The sequence below is a fragment of the Ctenopharyngodon idella genome, chromosome 1, assembly GCF_019924925.1.
Source record: "Ctenopharyngodon idella isolate HZGC_01 chromosome 1, HZGC01, whole genome shotgun sequence".
NCBI lineage: Eukaryota > Metazoa > Chordata > Actinopteri > Cypriniformes > Xenocyprididae > Ctenopharyngodon > Ctenopharyngodon idella.
In genome coordinates, this window is record NC_067220.1 from 1,777,328 (window position 1) to 1,791,445 (window position 14,118).

General features: G+C 36.8%; 1 protein-coding gene and 1 pseudogene across 1 annotated transcript in view; one reads left to right on the forward strand and one right to left on the reverse strand.

Annotated features, from left to right (window-relative positions):
• LOC127508390 (caspase b-like) overlaps nucleotides 1-14,118 on the reverse strand; it is a 183,592-nt gene that overhangs the window by 132,596 nt on the left and 36,878 nt on the right. The window lies entirely within an intron of this gene.
• Nucleotides 2,775-14,044, forward strand: LOC127505062 (NLR family CARD domain-containing protein 3-like; annotated as a pseudogene).

Genomic DNA, 14,118 nt, shown 5'->3' on the forward strand with positions numbered 1-14,118 from the left:
TCAGAACTTCTACTAGCCTAAATAAATAAATAAGTAAGATTAACTACGTCACAGCTTATATATTTTACATATATATGTAAAATTTGGATTTCATACAGTCATTCCTCATTCAAACAAAATCCTCATCCTCATCCTTTTCACCAAAAATTAATTTTAGGTGGCCAGATCAATACAGTAAAATGTACATTTTTTTTTTCAAAGATAAAGAACAAAATATATTTGCAGTTACATATTAACAAGGTCATAGTCAGGTATATTTAATAAAAACAAGAGTAACAAAAAATCTAGCTTGTATTGTTGTGTTACTTTTGACTGACATGCGTTACTTTCATCCCAACTGACGGGGTCAAATGTAGCAATGTACAACTTATGTTGAAAGTGAAATTATACTGAAGTCATTCTACATTTGTACAAAATAACACCTGATATTGATAGACCACACTTGTGAGTTATTGTCTAAAACATAAAAATTACGTAAAATGGCGTTTTTCTGAAACATGGTACTTTCGCCCCTGCTCTCGCACTACAAAGAACACCAAACACCATGTGGAAAAAAAAACAAACAAACCTGTGGTCTCAGTATAAGCCAGGGTCTGCTCAAATTTTAGGATGTTGTAAAATAATTATGTCTTTTCTGTTAACCAAATGTATCGACACATTATTATGTTTTTTTAATCTTCGCTATTGCTTCAATGCAAATGAACAAGCGCGCGCCGTTATTTGTTGCTAACTTAGAACTTCTATAGATATATGACAGAAATAACTATTGCAGTGATTTTTTTTTTTTTTTAATTATTTGGTTAAGTTTCAGACATGCACAAAGTATTTGCAGTTTAATAAACAGTAATAAATGCACAGTCTATCATTGTCCCAACACTTGTTTATGTGTTTTTGTATCAGCAACTTAAGAGAAATTTAAATTTGAGAAATTTGTTTTGTTTTCCATTTTCTAAGTACACTCAACTAATTACATTTTAGTGTAAATATATTTTTCGATATATGAAAAGTGGCAATTCCTTATGTATTATTCAATATATTGTAACAATATATTAATGCAATATATTATTTCATATATTTTTCAGCATATTTACACTATATAATATATTGATCATAAATATATGGAAATATATTTTCGTTCCGTAAGGGCAGACGTCACACTTGCACGCTGTCTGCTCTCCTCCATTTCATGTGTCTTTCTGATTTCTCAGTCTGTTTTCATTCTTCATCTTCATTGGTTCCTCTCTCATGTCCTGAATGGATGTTTTGTTGGAGTCTCTGCTGCTGGACGGGGGTCTCTGTGAGTCTGTGTGTCCAGGACAGTCATCTCTCTGTGGGACACGGCTGGAGTCTGTCCCTGTTCTGTCTGGATCATCTGACCGCTGTGAGAGTGAGGGAGGTGAGGGAGACGTGAAGTACACTGAGTTTATACTCCATTCAAGACTGCTACATGATATAATCATTTTTCACATGATTTCAACTACAGGTTGGTCATATTGTAATAGTGACTGACAACAAAGACTCATTAATTACTGTACTAAACCACATAAAATCGATGTCTAGTTTCCATATTGTGTTTAATTTTCTATTCATACTTTGTGAGTTCAGTCGCCTAAAGCAGCTTTAAATCACACCTGCTCGAGACTCACGGAGATTGTGATGACACTATGCGCCACTAGAGGGAGCGCAACTGTTTTTCTTATGGGTGGAGTTTATGGGTGTGGTTACCAGGTAACGAATCGAAACGAAAAGAGGGTGAATAGAAGAGACGCAATTTTGAGGCTTCAAACCTGTTAACACTGGATACTTAAACAGCCACATATTTTGTGGTAAGTTTAGAATTTTTTCATATAACCATGTAGTTATAAAAATGAGCTGCTATTTGTGTTTTGTCTTTTTTACATGAAATTTCAAACCCAGAATAGCTCAGTCGCTCTTTCAGAAACATGGACGTTTAAAGTGTTTAGGTGAATTTAGATATGCATTCAGATTTACTTCGATTAGATCAATAGCCTACATCTTATTTAATAAAAAATAAAAAATAAAAATAAAAATAAAAAATACTGGTTTATATCCTGATATGTGTAGATCGCGTGTGAAAAGATAAAGATATTTCTCAATTAGAACACTTTTTAATGCACAGAAGTAGTTATTTTACTACTGTAATCAGACGCAACATCAGTGATCATATGATTGCTGTTTCTGCTGCACAAACAAGGAAAAAAACAAGACACGCAATGGTTGTTGTTACATAAATGCATTACAGGTAAAAGCGGAAGCTATTTATGTGCTGAATTTGCGTAAGTTATTTGTGTGATGTATGTTTGCATTTAGTTTCATTTCTGAATTTGCAGTGTAAATGCAGATGAACATATTAATTTAATAATAATAATAATATATATATATATATATATATGTACTACATGCATGAATACTAATATTAAGATTTATAATTATTAGCAAAAATAAATATTAGTATTAATTATTTATTTAAAAAAAATTCAAATGGTTAAATAAAATAGGAAAATAGTTAATTTGTTATAGATATTCAGCAATATTTTAATGCCAATATTTTAATTTTTTTAATGCTGTTGGATAAATATTTACAAATGTAATGACTTCTAGACTTGTTCTAGACTTCTTAATCTTGTAAAATTGATTAAGAAAAAAAAAAAAAAAAATATATATATATATATATATATATATATATATATATATATATATATATATATTTCTATGTGTTACTGTAGTTCTGGAGCCATTGCTTACAGATTACATCTGCACTTCACTGGAACACCCTCTCTTATCTCCAAAGCATTCTCAGTGATTCTGAAACCAGGCCTGAGCGATAACATGGAATGTATTTGAATATGAATTAAACTTGTTTGTTCGTCTTGGCTCATAGCCACTTGCTCAAACTTTTCTTAGCGGAAACTTCACAGTAATTACAAGTGAGATAAGAAAATATTTCAAATCAAAACAATATTTTGTGTCCAATTATTTATTTCCCCAACTTAGTTTTGGTATTGAGGTAAAAGTTAATTCACCTTGGTTCGCTATACAACAGTGGGTGGTCACGAAGATGATTTGAAGTGTTTCCTCCTTTTGCAGCGAGTCTTTTTGCATGTTCTGCAGACAGCATGACCATCCTTCATTAAGTTTCCCTCAGGACTTTTGTAAAAGCCAAAATATGACCAGACCTTCAGATTTGTTCATCTTAGAAGGCTGAAAAATCTCCTGTGCACTGTCACTGCATTCTGCCATGTCTTCTCGTACAAAAAACAACGTTGCAAGCTGTCCCTGCCTCAGACTGATGCTGGCTGGACAGGATTTACTGCAATTTTTCAAAGTCATGATAATCAAAGATGGTTTTAATGATAATTAAATTTACATTTTAAACGTTAATACTAATGGTAATCGTACATCAGGATATTTTATTGTGGTTTATCGTGAAACCGGTAATCATTTCATAGTTCTTCAACTGTACTGGTGTGTTCTACCTAAAGGGGTTTTTAAAAAATGAAAACTGTCATCTTTTACTCACACTTATGGAACAACATCATTATATGCCTGTCTGTCTATTTAATTTTTTAAACTATATTTTTAAACTTTCTTTCCTTATAAAAGGTCAATCAAGCGCAACACTTTTTTGAGAAACGAGAGTAGGATACTAAAATGAGTCTCCATAAAAAGAGAGAGGAAAAGAAGAAGGGCACTGCCTGTAAAATGAGTTATTAATCTCCTGAATTGAGCTGTGTGTCTATGCAGTGTGATCAATCCATGATGAATCTTCCCTCTGGATTCAGTGATGCAGTGACCTCTGACCCCAGGTAAGACACTGGCCTTTTTTTATTGACAGATGCCTTTATTCAAATGAAGTACAATTAATTCCAGTAGCCTGTGACTGATGAGTAAGCGCATCTCATGGTACCATCACACAGAGACAAAAATTCTAAACCATCAGTGTCACTGTTGGAATAATCTTCCCAAGCCTATACTCAAACTGTTCAGTTCCTTGTATTTTTTTTAAGACTCATATTTTCCATGAGCTTTCGAGTGAATCCTGTTAATTGGTCTCTCACTATTTCATTTAAAACAAATACTTTATACTTTTACTACTTATGATTTTTTTTTTTTTTTCTATTTTCACCATTTCACCACCATGTCGTCTGTACAATTTTTGAACTTTAAATTGCAGGAATTCTCATGTTACTTTCTCCATTAGATGAATTGCTTGTTGTCTTCCTTATTTGTAAATGGCTTTGGATGAAAATCATTTTCTAAATTAATAAAAAGTGTAAATCCATTGTGCATTTAAGTTATACAGTATAGCTAGTGCTCTAAAATTCTGTTTTATTTCTCTTTTGTCAGCATCAGCAGGAGGAAGAGACAGAGATCAGAGTCTTTAGAACCCAGCGGTGTGTCTCTGAAGAGTAGCAAATCAATGAGTTTTGAACCCCCTGCACTGAGATCTGGACCAGTGACCTCTGATCCTCTGTTAGTATAAACATCTATTTGTTGTTTTACTGTAGTGCATTTCACATGAATGACTTAAGACTCAATGAAATAACTCTAGATGTACTCTAAAATGCGCAACATATGCACTGCACAGAACAAGGGTGCTAAAATCAAACCTGGTAACCTATATATTTCTGAAGATCTCCAACAGTCATTGTCTTTTTTGCTGTTTATTTTTCATACATGTGCTGAACAGATCTGTGCCGTCCTCTACATCCCACTATCAGACTCACATCAGGCAAGACAAAACTGCAGAAGTCATGCAGACACACGCACTGGAGACTAGAGACTTGCAGAGAGTCAAAGACCAGCACAAAACCAGCATGAAGAACAAGTATGAGAGATTATTAGAGGGAACCAAACTACAAGAGAATGAAACCCTCCTGAACAGGATCTACACACAGCTCTACATCATAGAGGGAGAGAGAGAAGGAGTGAATGAAGAACATGAGGTTTTACAGATGGAGAAAACAGCAGAACACAACACTCACAAGACACTCCAATCGACTGCAATGACATCTTTACAGCCTCACCTGAACCAGGATGTGAGGAGAAAGACCAAATCAAGACTGTTCTTACTAAAGGCATAGCTGGAATTGGAAAAACCATCTCTGTGCAGAAGTTCATTCTGGACTGGGCTGAGGGAAAAGCCAATCAGGATGTAGATTTCATGTTTGTGCTTCCATTTCGAGAGCTGAACTTGATCCGAGATCATCAGTACAGTCTTCACAGACTTCTGCTGGACTTTCATCCTGAACTTCAAGATCTGGACTCAAAGATTTATGAGGAGTGTAAAGTTGTGTTCATCTTTGATGGTCTGGATGAAAGCAGAATGACACTGATGTTTTCAGATGCTCAGAAAGTTTCTGATGTGACTGAGACTTCATCAGTGGGTGTGTTGATGTTGAACCTCATGAAAGGAGAGCTGCTTCCCTCTGCTCTCATCTGGATCACCTCCAGACCAGCAGCAGCCAATCAGATCCCCTCCAAATACATCAACCGTCTGACAGAGATTCAGGGATTCAGTGAGCCTCAGAAGGAGGAATATTTCAGGAAGAGAATCAGTAATGAGCATCAAGCCAGCAGAATCATCTCACACATCAGAAGAGCAAGAAACCTCCACATCATGTGCCACATACCCGTCTTCTGCTGGATCTCATCCACTGTGCTTCAAAAGCTTCTGAAAGAAGATCTGAGTACAGAAATCCCTCAGACTCTGACTGAAATGTACATCCACTTCCTGCTGATTCAGATCAACATGAGGAATCAGAAGTATGAAGAGAGAGATCCAGAGAAACTCCTGCAGTCCAACAGAGAAGTGATTGTGAAACTTGCTGAAGTGGCTTTCAAACAGCTGATGAAGGGAAATGTGATGTTCTATGAGGAGGACCTGAGAGAGAGCGGCATAGATGTCACTGACGCCTCAGTGTATTCTGGGATTTGCACTGAGATCTTTAAGGAGGAATCTGTGATTCATCGGAGGAAAGTCTACAGCTTCATTCATCTGAGCATGCAGGAGTTTCTTGCTGCATTCTATGTGTTTTACTACCATGTGAATACAACTATGGAGGAACTGAAGAATTTTGCTTCATTAGAAAATCTGCTTAAAGGTGCAGTAGATAAAGCCATTAAGACTGAGAATGAACAGCTGGATCTGTTCCTGCGGTTCCTGCTGGGCGTCTCACTGGAGACCAATCAGAGGCTCTTACAGGATCTACTGACACACACAGAGAACAGCTTAGAGAGCGTCAGAGAAACCAAACAGTACATTAAAGAAAAGATCAAAGATGGACATGGACTCTCCACTGAAAAATCCATCAGTCTGTTCCTCTGTCTGCTAGAAGTGAAAAATCAGACTATGTCCAGAGAGATTCAGGAGTTTGTGACAAACTCAGACAAACACTCAGAGAAGAAACTCTCTCCTGCTCACTGCTCAACAATCGCCTACATGCTTCAGATGTCAGAGGAGGTGCTGGATGAACTGGACCTCAAGAAATACAACTCATCAGATGAGGGGAGAAGAAGACTGATACCAGCTGTGATCAACTGCAGAAAAGCCCTGTGAGTGTTTATTCATGTGTTACAATGAACAGTCCTTTCTAAATGGAATTACTATTTCTATTTGTTGTGCAAACTAATACATCTTGAGTGTTATTTGCTCATTTTTATAATCTCTTTTACAAGAATGAAGTCGATATTATTGAAATACCAGTTGTAGGATGAGGTTAAGAATTTAATTAGGGTGTGTTCTGCTTTCTTTCAGTTTTGCTGACTGTAATCTCACTGCTCAGGATTGTGAAATTATATCATCTGCTCTTCAATCCTCAAACTCTGTCCTGAGAGAGCTGGACCTGAGTAACAATGACTTGAAGGATTCAATAGTGAAACTGCTCTCTGATGGACTGAAGAGTCCAAACTGTCAGCTGGAGATACTGAGGTGTGTAAGATTTGATCTTAGATATTTCGGATGCCCAGAATCTTCGTGAATCTTCATGATGATGCTGTGACGCACACCTGAGGAGATTAAGACCCTGCCCCTAATGAGCCACATAATGAGCCATTCAGTGAGGAATGTAGTTATATTGTTAACTATATAAATGAGAGTCAAAGACACATTTTGAGTACACAGTTATACCTGGAAATAAATCCTGTTTAAAGATATATGTGAACATCACATACCTGGCATTTGGTGTTTCTGCACTGGAGAAAGAAAGAAAGAAGAAGAAAAAAAAAACACTTTCCTGCTTCCAGTTAGTGATCTCAGTATCATATGCATGCAGTCCAATGTGGGCCAATATCTGGTTACTATGATTCTCAAATCTGTGAGATAAAAGAAAAAAACCCTCTGTGCGCATGCTGATAACAGGATCATATCAGCTATTGTATTAACATTAATATAATGTCCACTCTTAACAAAAAACATGATTTTTGTGATGTCATGCATGCACATATTATTGCACATCATGTGAAGAAAATTTTGTATAGGCCTATTATATTTTAAATTACAGTACCGATCAAAAGATTGGACACATATTATTTTTTAATGTTTTTGAAAGAAGTCTCATGCTTATCAAGCCTGCATTTATTTGATCAAAAATACAGAAAAATACATTAATTCACACTGTATCACACAAAACTTGCAGGATTCATCTTTAAACAATCTTTTTGCAGTTTAATATTCACATACACTATATCGCAATTAGAATAAAGAACTTAAGAATAAAAAAATTTTACCATTCACAATCATTGGCTTGACCTAGTTGATCTTCAAAATAAAGGTCGTGCTCTTCCTCTGAGGTAAATTCTTCCAGAATTATTCCTCACTGCGTCTCAAAACGATTTTTATGAATCTGACTAAGCTTGATACATTTTTTGAGCTGATGCGGGCATTCACTCTGTTGCATGCCTGGATCACCTCTGAATTTGTGTTTGAATAGAGCGCGCACTCCGTGGGCGTGGCCGCATTAGCGGATAATGAGCTGACTCGCAAACGTCTGACATCTCTCTCATTTCAAACAGATTAGACAAACAGAGACTATTTGTTTTAACTTACATTATTCAAAACCTGACATTTCAACGTTTCTTTAGCTATATGTCTCATGTTTGTGTGATTAGTATTCACTAAGTTACAGTTCATTTTCTGAGGACTATCAGAATGGACTTCATTGAGAAAGAGACTGCAGCTCTCGCATCATCTTAGTTTTCTTTATTTTGCAAAAAGCACAACGTTTTGTTTTTAATGTGAGTGTACTCAAATAAAAGAAGACATTTTACAGTTTTTAATAATGTATAACTCTTGTTTGTATGACCAAAATTGATGGAGTATTTTGAGTCTCTTTTGCACTGATAAGAAAAAAAAAGCAAGCAAAGGTGCTGACGACTTTACCGACCCGTGAGTGTTAAATTGAATGGTCTAGAAATAAAATTAATCGATTATTTCAGCACCTATTATGTCTTTCATCAGATCCTCTCCATATTTATATTTGGATATCTTTTTTCTCTATATAGATAGATAAATAGATCTAATTTATCTCTGTATGTTGTCTGACTGTCAATGTGTGTTTTATAGTATCTTACTGTGTATGTGTCTTTATAGTTTGTCTGGCTGTATGGTGACAGAGGAAGGCTGTGATTATGTGTCTTCAGCTCTGAGTTCAAACCCCTCACACCTGAGAGAGCTGGATCTGAGCTACAATCACCCAGGACAATCAGGAGTCCAGCTGCTCAACGACAAACTGAAGGATCCAAACTGCTCACTGCAGAAACTTGAGTATGTATCAAAGGAGTTGCACACAAGATTACTGATACTGCTAACATCAGTTGGGTGAAATAAGTTGAATTTAATCAAATCTTGGTGTGACCACTTTGTCTTGAAAACAGTACCAATACTTATGTGCACAGTTCTTGAGGAAATTTGCTGCTTGGCTGTTTCAGCATCTTTAAGTTGCCACCGTTCTTATGGATTTTGGCTATAGCCTCAGTTTTCTCCTTTCTTTATGTGCAATCCAAAATTAATGATGGTGAGATCAGATATCTGTGTGGATCATACATCTATTGTTGGGCTTCGTTTTCATACAAAAATAGCACTGGAGATAGCACTGGAGTATTACTGTATTTGCAGGAATGCTTTGAAATTAAAATTGATATTCTGAAATGTAAATATTGATAAAAAAAAAAAAAAAAAAAAAAAAACAGTAATGTAAATCTTTTAATTTCAGTCGTGGCATCTTCCTCAGGCTTACAGTAGGTGGCAGCAGAGAGAAAGAGTGCTGACCGCTGTAGAATGAGAATAAGCCTTCAGACAGTGTTGCCAGGGTTGCGGTTTTCTGCACAATTGGGCTATTTTGAAAATGCAGTTGCGGGAAAAATACAAAGTTATACTATATATGTATAAAATGTACCGTGGCCACCAAAAAAACTTATCTTAGACAAAGAAAAAAGAAAAAAGAAAAAAGAAAAAAAAAACATTATTTTACTAACGTGTGTTGATCCTTGGTATGAACACCTGGCAACCTAAGGACCACTGAAAGAGCGAGTGAAGGAGAGATGGTATGAGTGGCACGTTTGATGTCACTTCTCAACCTAGAGGTTATGTGCATTTCGCACACATAGGGAATTGCATCGCGCAGCAACAGCTAAAAGCTGTCTACGCTGAACATATTCAGCGTATTATATTATTTGATAAAAATGTGTGTTTGTGTGCGTGTTTCACTCACTTTCCCAACGAGCGTGACTGATGTGCTGCAAGCAGAGAGCTGTAGTGTAGCCTATCTCATTTCTACATTCGCGGCAGATAGACGCAAGTGCTGTTATGAACAAAACCAACGGTTCAAAAACAAAAATATAAAAGTGAGGAGGGCAACGTTATGCATTTTGCTGCCTTCTCCTGCGCTGTTCTCCCAGCTGCTGGTTTGATGATGCAAACAAACTACAGGTCGGACCCAAATAATACAATATGAACACAGTCCAGTGGGGGCAGGGGAAGGGGGGAGCAATCTAACTCGGGTCCGGTCCAGGCAATCGAACCAAGTGTGAAAGCACCCTTAGAAAAAGCAGTTGTACATACATTCTAATAAACATCTTAAAGACATCTTCTAAATATCTATATGACATCTAACAGGAAATGTCCTAGAGACATATTGCAGATGCGCAAACACACTAAAAATACATCTTGCAGATGTAAATGCAGACATTAAACAGACAGCTCCTAGATGTACTTGTGCTATCAGGGAGCCCTGTTTCCACCTGATATTAAGATGCATTTTGGTCAATCAGATCACAAGTGGACGACGATAAATACAGGTGTAAACAGGGTGTAAAATGTTTTGAGCTTGTCCGCTTTCGACCACTTCCAGAGGTAGTCAAAAACGCATTACAACAGATTGCTTTCATAGTGTAAATGCTCATGTGGTCGAATGTGTTCAAACAGCCACTAAAAACCACCTACTCTGTGCCTACTGACCTAACGCATAAACATTATGGGAAGCCCATAGACCCTTCCCTTTGAAGAAATCAGGACAGAAGTGGTTGAAAGTGGACAAAAAAGATGGATTAAAATACCAGGTGGAAACGGGTATGTGTCTCCCTCGTCCATTTGTGATTTGATCGACCAAAACGCATCTTAATACCATCTAAATAAGGCCTTAGTTGTGTGTTTAGTCACTTGGTCTTTATTTTCACTTTCTTATGGATGCTGTTGGTTTTTGAGCTGATCTGTCTTTGGAACTCTGTAGATGTTAAACTTTATTATTATTAATGTTTCTTTCTGTATCTGGCTTCCGTTTTCCCTATTTGAGTGACTTGTTTGAAGAAATCATTATTCATTCATTTTAATGTGCTCACTGATATTTTTGCATTTTCTTGCACACTTTTAATGAGACATTTATCATATGTGAGTTATATTTGTCTCTTTCTAGTTTGGACCATGGAGACCCTTTTAGAATCACACCAGGACTGAGAAAGTGTAGGTCTCTTTCTCTCTCTCTCTCTCTCTCTCTCTCTCTCTCTCTCTCTCTCTCACACACACACACACACACACACACACACACATTTACTTAACTATCTATATAGGCACATTGCATACACTTCAGTTGTATTTACACACCTCCTTCTTGTTGTTCTAATCTTTCTTCCTGTGTTCAGATGCCTGTGATCTGACACTGGATCCAAACACAGCACACACTCAACTCATTCTGTCTGAGGAGAACAGAAAAGCAACACATGTGAAGGAGAAGCAGCCGTATCCTGATCGTCCAGAGAGATTTGATGGCTTTGAGCAGGTTCTGTGTCGAGAGAGTCTGACTGGACGCTGTTACTGGGAGGCTGAATGGACTGGATTTAAGGCAGATATAGCAGTGACATATAATGAAATCAGCAGGAAAGGAGGGAATGACACTTGGTTTGGATGCAGTGACAAATCCTGGAGTCTGTACTGTTCTGCCGAGGGATTCACTTCCTGGCACAATAATGTGAACAAATCCGTACCTGTCCCATCACCCTTTTCTAATAGAATAGGAGTGTATGTGGACGTGTCAGCCGGCACTCTGTCCTTCTACAGCGTCTCTGACACACACACACTCACACACATACACACATTCAACACCACATTCACTGAACCCCTCTATGCTGGATTTGGGGTGTTTGATTCCTCACTGTCTCTGTGTCAGATTACAAATCCTGCTGTGAGAAACAACTGAGACACACAAACTGTTCTGTTGCTTAAAATCTAACTTTTAGAGCACCTACTTGCTAGTGTACGTCTCAAATTTTGACCAAATTTGTAAACACAAGATGCATTTAAAAATAAAGGTGTGTGTGCATGCGTGCTTGTGTGTGTGTGTACACATCCAAGGACACACACACAAATTTCTCTGTTTTGATGAAGATGACTATTGGGATGTCGACATTAAATGAATGCTAGAGTTAGTTAGAATAAAGCTTGAGTATATTCATGAGTTAGACTTTTTTCAGGACTCATGGGAGAAGAAATGCTGGAGGAATGTTTTTAGATGCCAGAAGTGATTCTCTTATTCCAGGATTTACTAGAGTGCTTTTGGAGGAACATCTCTTTCCCTTTGTGATCCCAGAAGAGCTTTCCGCCCCACTGCATGTCATCCAAACTAACATTATTCTGACTGTTGAACAGAAACTATTGTTCCTGAAGAGTTATGGAGTCTTGATCATCATCTGCTTTTGTTTTTAATGACTTTTATTCCTGATTCTGATTGAGAGACACACCAGATGAACATCTATGGAAAAGCATATCTTATGACAGGCTGTTCTCGTATCAGGCTTCATCTGTTATTGTGTGAGTCAGTGGAGGGTCAAAGGTGATGGTCTGTAGAAACACTCTGGCTCTTCATTTGTTGTGATCTTATAAAAGCTACTGTAGATGTTGTCACTGTTTCAGAGGATCCACAGGCTCACTTTCATCCTGCTGGATTGTCACAACCTGTTACTGTTTGGTCAGTGTGTTTCTCTCTGATCAGTATATTATGAAGATAAAATTAATTATTTCTGTTATCATAACTTTAATGAGTTATGATAATGCACTAATATAATAATGCACTAATTTATCCAATCAAGACTGATTTGTTTTAAAGTGATTTTTGGCTCACTCGGTTAAACATTATTGTCTTTACAAAATTGCTAGATAAAACTACAGTTCTGAGCAATCCATATGTTTGATTTTGTTTTGTTGCCACCTTGACATGTGAAGTTACATTTTTATTTTTTTTTCTGTTTATATCTTTTATATTTCTTGTATCTTATATTTCTTTTATATTTCTTTATCCTGTATTTTGTATTTGTCAAAATATTTCGGCAGGTAAGCTAAATATGAATAAGCTAATTTAAGTTACAATTAATGGCAAAATATAAATTAACATGACTGAATCAAGCTGACTTCATTAGGTTGTATTAGCAAAAGTAACTTTAGGGTGAAAATGTCTCTTTACTGTAACATCTGCACAGTGTAACACTGGGTTACTGGTTTTCTTCAATAAATATTTGCACATTGTGAATCACATTGACTGTCTGTCACGTTACATCTGTAAAGTTCAGATTGAGACTGAGAGATTCAGACACTAAACATTGAGATGATGCATTTCATGTGTCTTTCTGATTTCTCAGTCTGTTTTCATTCTTCATCTTCATTGGTTCCTCTCTCATGTCCTGAATGGATGTGTTGTTGGAGTCTCTGCTGCTGGACGGGGGTCTCTGTGAGTCTGTGTGTCCAGGACAGTCATCTCTCTGTGGGACACGGCTGGAGTCTGTCTGGATCATCTGACCGCTGTGAACCGTGACTGAGAGAAACTCCTGACACACTGATATCCTGTCCAGCACAAGTGTAAACAGGTAAAACAAGAAAACAACACACACACATCTGACCAGGGGCGGTTTCTTCATTAGGGCAATAGGGCAACGCACCACCAAAGTGAGAAAGGGACGGGTTTTTTCAATCACATTCAACCACAGTGTTACACTATCTGTCACTGCTAGGCTGTTGAATATTTGTTTTTGTTGGCGAATATAAATGTGCCATATGTAGAATTTTGAACCTACACCTAAGTGTATTTTTATGATAGCAGTAACTGTAAAGTGACTATTGTAGGGTAATCAAAATATACTTACAATTAGTCTGTGCTTTTGTTTGTATTTATTTTCATTTTTGGTTTAGTGGTTTAGTTTAACTTCTGCTTTAAAAAACATTTTGTTTTTAAAGTGTAGTGTTACAATGTTAGAATGTAGGCCTAATGTGAATTGACCCTTTTTTTTTTTTTTTGCATAAATAGCACAGACTACACGGTTACATTCATGTTTGTTTTCATAGCCTTGAATATGAACAACATTGTTTGTAGGACAATGCCATTCAGCCCAAAAATAGAGATATATTTTTTGGCCATATCGCCCAGCCTAATGGCATGCTTTAAATACCGAATTTTCCATGTTTTAGATAAGCAGTAATGATACATTACATCACTTGTTAAATGGTTATTTAACAATTAGCCTATTCGTTCCTTTATTTCTAAATCTTTTTTTGTTTGTTTTTTTGCCCCACTGCATCTGACTACAGTCCCGTTCGACCTGTGATGATGCCCTACG